Below are 4617 nucleotides of genomic sequence, written 5' to 3'. Positions count from 1 at the left end.
GTGTATAGTTTGTGTGTGTGTGTGTGCAGACACAAGCAACCGAAAATGCAAAAGCAAAAGCAAAAAAAAAATTCGTCATTTTTGTCATGAGACGAGTGGAGGGTACCGACTTTCTCCCGAAAAAGAAAGGCGTGAAAAATGAAATTTTATTTCCGAACTTCCCTCGATGAGAAAATTTTGAAAAGGTTTTTTGAACTTCCTTACAAGGAAAGACATGAAAAAGGGAAGAAGTTTTGAACTTCCTCGTTGAGCAAGACGAAATGAATCGTATGGATTGAATTGCTTGTCTTAAAAATAGTTTATGCATGATGCATGTTCTTAGGCCAGGAGGCTAAGGACAATTACATCATGTGACACGATAGATGAATGTACTTAAGTCATGGAGCTAAGCATCATATATGGTGTAAAGAAACAATCTTGAACGTCACTTAGGTCTGGAAGCTAAGCACGTATATAGATGAAGTGATTATAAACGTTGCTTAGGTCAAGGAGATAAGAACGATATGCTTTGTATTATTACAAATCATTGATATAGAAATGTTACTCAGCACATTATGCGATGCATGAAACAATGAACATTGCTCAGGTCGAGAAGCTAAGCAAGTATACAATGTTTCTTCTGATGAATGTTGTCTTGAAAGATGATGAAGCATGCGCAGTAAGGAAACATGATTTCATGATAAAGGGTTCCTAAGGGAAAGACGATATGGATATGTATGTGTGAAAGAAGAGTGTGAAAGTGATACTAAGGTGAGGCTGCAAAGGTTATGGTGATGGAAATATGTGTGTGAAGAGTCAAAGATGATGACTCTTTAGGCTGGGTAAGCTAATGTGATGTGGGTTCAAGCCCCCAAGTCTATCTCTAAATGGGTAGGGATATAAAGATAAGCATTGGATATTCTTTGATTCGATCATGCATAGATATGTGGCCGCACCTCGATGTGAGGTTGCCTACGTATCCGTTAGGAATCAGGCCGAACGTAGCTCTAACCGAACTTTGCACAAGTGTATGTACACCTCAAAGAGTTCTTTCAAGGGTTGTAATGTGGTTAAGTTGATGGTTTAAGGAAGAAAGGGGTAAAAGGCTCAAGACCCGAGACAAGCCCCCAAGATGTGTAATTGTGAATTTAAAAATTTTGAATTTTGCAAGTTTATTTTCAACATTTTTTTTGCTTTGATTTTTTTTTTTTTTTTTTTTTTTTTTTTTTTTTTTTTTTATTCTTTTGAATCAATGTAGGCAATCTCAGATCATGCGGTCCATCACTCAATTAGCATTCATGTTTCTCAGGCATGGTACCGAGCACTCGATGAGAGACACAATTTGAGACGTGTTCGTATCAAAGACATTGGAACACTTGCCTTTAGACATTGTTTTATTGTTGCTTTGCTGATTTTTTTTTTCTTTTCCTACTTGCTTTTTGAATGTTATACAATTACAAATCTTCCAATCCCAGGGTTAAGTGAATGTGCGTTGAAGAAATGAAGGCCAAACGTTAGACGAGGCTCAAAATGGTTGATGAAGAAATGGAATGTGATTGAATGGTTAACAGGGAATGACAGGGTTGCAAAGGTGCCTCAAGTCATTGGGGTGTACCTTGGGTTTAGTTCGGTAATTGATTTTTTATTTTCTTATTTTTTATTATTATTTTTTTTTATATTTTTTTTTTGAGAATGAATGAATGAATGAAAAATTCTATGATCGAGATGTAAAAGAAATTTGCTCATTTTATTAATGGAAAAGGTGAACGAAACACATGAAACATATAAAAATTCAAAATGGAAAACCTATGCTAGACATGAATGGAGATGAATGATAAAGAAAGAAATCATGAAATCTTGCACGAAGGATCTGCTGTGCGCCTTGTGTTCATTACTTCTTGCCGCCTGGAGGGTCAGGAAGTTTGTTTGCATCCACCAAGTCTTGAATAACGTCCTTCAAATTCCAACATTGCTCCGTAGTGTGGCCCCTTCTTTGATGGTACTTGCAATGGGCATTGGGATTCCATTTGGTGCTCCTTTCTTCAGGTTTTGGCTCTGGAAATGGCCTTATAGGTGTGATCAAGCCTTGACTGTAAAGGCGATCAAAGGCCGCATCATAAGTCATTCCTAAATAAATGTAAGTTCTTTTCTTCTTGGGCAATGGAGCGTCAAGAGCTAACACTTCATTGAGATCAACTTGGCTTATTTTATTGGTAGTATTTTCGTGCTTAGAAGACGAAGAAGAAGGATTGTCGTTCTTTTTGTTTTTCCAAGTGTTATTATTGTTACTACCAGCAGTCTTTATTAGCTCATCCTCGATATTGATGCCGATGTCGTATACAGCTTCGAAAGTGTTCAGAGGAAGAAATTTGAGATGTTCCCTATATTTATGTGTCAGATTTTGAATAAAGAGGCGAACCATCTCTCTTTCTTTGGGAGGATCTACCAAGAGTGAAGTTGTTTCCCTCCACCTGTTCAGGTAAGCGGTGAAGCCTTCATTCTCTTTCTGTTTGAGAATGGAGAGTTCACGTTCAGAAGTTTTAGTTTAAATGTTACACTTGTAACGATTCATGAAACTGTCGGTGACATCTTGCCAAGTCGTAGTATGCTTGGCATCTAGGGAATAAAACCATTGTTGGCAAGCATGTTCTAAGGAGAGAGGGAACACCGTAGGGAAGAGTGTTACGTCCAATCCCTTAAGAGCCATGGTTGCAAAGAACGCCTTCAAATGGAATATTGGATTGTCAGTAGGCTTGGACTTTGGAATATCAGCAGTGGAGAACTTTTCAGGGAGTTTGTCCTTCACATCCAAAGGAGTGGGAGGCCGTTCCACATAAGTGAAATCCTCAGAAATATTACTCATTTGTTCCTTCAATTTGTCAAGAGTGGAAACAGTGACCTTGTTTTGTTCCATGGTAGTGACCCTAGTGGTAAGGGCTTGCATCATGGCAGACAGTGCCTCGATGGATTTGTTGATGTTCTCAATATCTTCTTTAGTGGCCATTGAAAGGTGATAAGTAATGGAGATGGCAAAGTTCTCTTTGAACGCCTATTGGATCTGAGAGATTGTTGCGGTAATGACTCGAACCGTATTAATCTATCCCTGTTCCTTGACCAAGTACTGTGAAATAAAATAATGCACTTAATTGTTTGACTCATTGCTCAAGATAGGAAAGGAAGGAAAAAATAGACATTTGAAAACAGGTGAGAAAACTCCACTCATTTTTTTATTATGACGAAAAAAGGGTGCATGAACCTAGTATACGATCATAAACGACCTGGTGCACGACTCGAGTCGGAACATAAAGAAAGAGTGTGGACTACACTTGACTCGTGAGTGACTAAGTGATGTTATAAGACTCGTGGTATGATCGTATGGCTAGACATGTGAACAATAACAAAAATGGCTGACGCGAGGACCAAATTAACACGGAAGACTTAAAAAAGCTGACTGGACTTATTTCCTGATCACCGTGACACGGCAAACTGTACCGTGTCACGGTACAAGCTGCCGTGACGCGGAGATCATTTCAAGTTTTTTTTAAAATTTTTTTTGGAAATCCACCGTGCCACGGTGGATGCTGACGTGGCACGAGATTTTTTTTTTTGCTGCAGGTCCACCGCGCCACGGTGGAAATTTGTCGTGACACGGTAGAGTTTCCCGTGGCGCGGCAAATTTTTTTTTTTTTTTTTTTGCTACAAGTCCACCGCGCCACGGTGGAAATTTGCCGTGACACGGTAGAGTTTCCCGTGGCGCGGGAATTTTATTTTTTTTTGCTGCAATTCCACCACGCCACGGTGGACAGTCCCGTGTCGCGGCAACCCTTCTCTCTTTTTTTTTTTTTTTTTTTTTTTGCTGCAGGTCCACCGCGCCACGGTGGAAATTTGCTGTGACACGGTAGAGTTTCCCGTGGCGCGGCAAACTTTTATTTATTTATTTTTGCTACAATTCCACCGCACCACAGTGGACTGTGCCGTGACACGGTGGACAGTCCCGTGTCGCGGCAACCCTTCCCTTTTTATTTATTTATTTATTTATTTATTTTTGCTAATTACTAAGTGAGTACGGTCCATTGGCAATCGTTAGTCATAAAATAATCCACCATAGACAAAGAAAGATCGTTAAGGTTAGGATCAAAACGACCAAACATAAAACACGTAAGCACAATGATGCAAAGAATAGTTCACAACCTAAGATCAAGTTCTATGTTCGACTATGGTCAGGTTTATTTGGTGTCAATAGGGTACCATGGTTAAGAGTTTGGAAGCGTTAGCAAGGCAGCCTCCCTTGAGGATGTATGCCAATGGGCGGCTCCGCGAGTTCGTGATGAAATTGAACTCGACTCCATGGTTTGGGTGGATTTAATAACTCAGATGAACCCTTATTGCCATGAGCGTTTTTGGGTTGATAGAGCTTAAATCCCCCGGGGCTAAGACGCATGTAGAACACACATGTTTTTTCAGAAAAATCGAAGGAAGTTGACTGTGAGAAGAGAATACAAGCCACCAGACTGATTTTAGGACTGCTGTGACACGACAGAGATTCCCGTGCCACGGTACTGCATCGTGACACGGCAGTCAGAAAATCTGACTGGTGCCCTGCTTTCCCTCGTACGCAATTAAGTTGTTCAATTTTTC

Source organism: Chenopodium album, chromosome 1 (assembly GCF_948465745.1).
Source record: "Chenopodium album chromosome 1, dcCheAlbu1.1, whole genome shotgun sequence".
Classification (NCBI taxonomy): Eukaryota; Viridiplantae; Streptophyta; class Magnoliopsida; order Caryophyllales; family Amaranthaceae; genus Chenopodium; species Chenopodium album.
Note: the sequence above shows the minus strand (reverse complement) of the source record.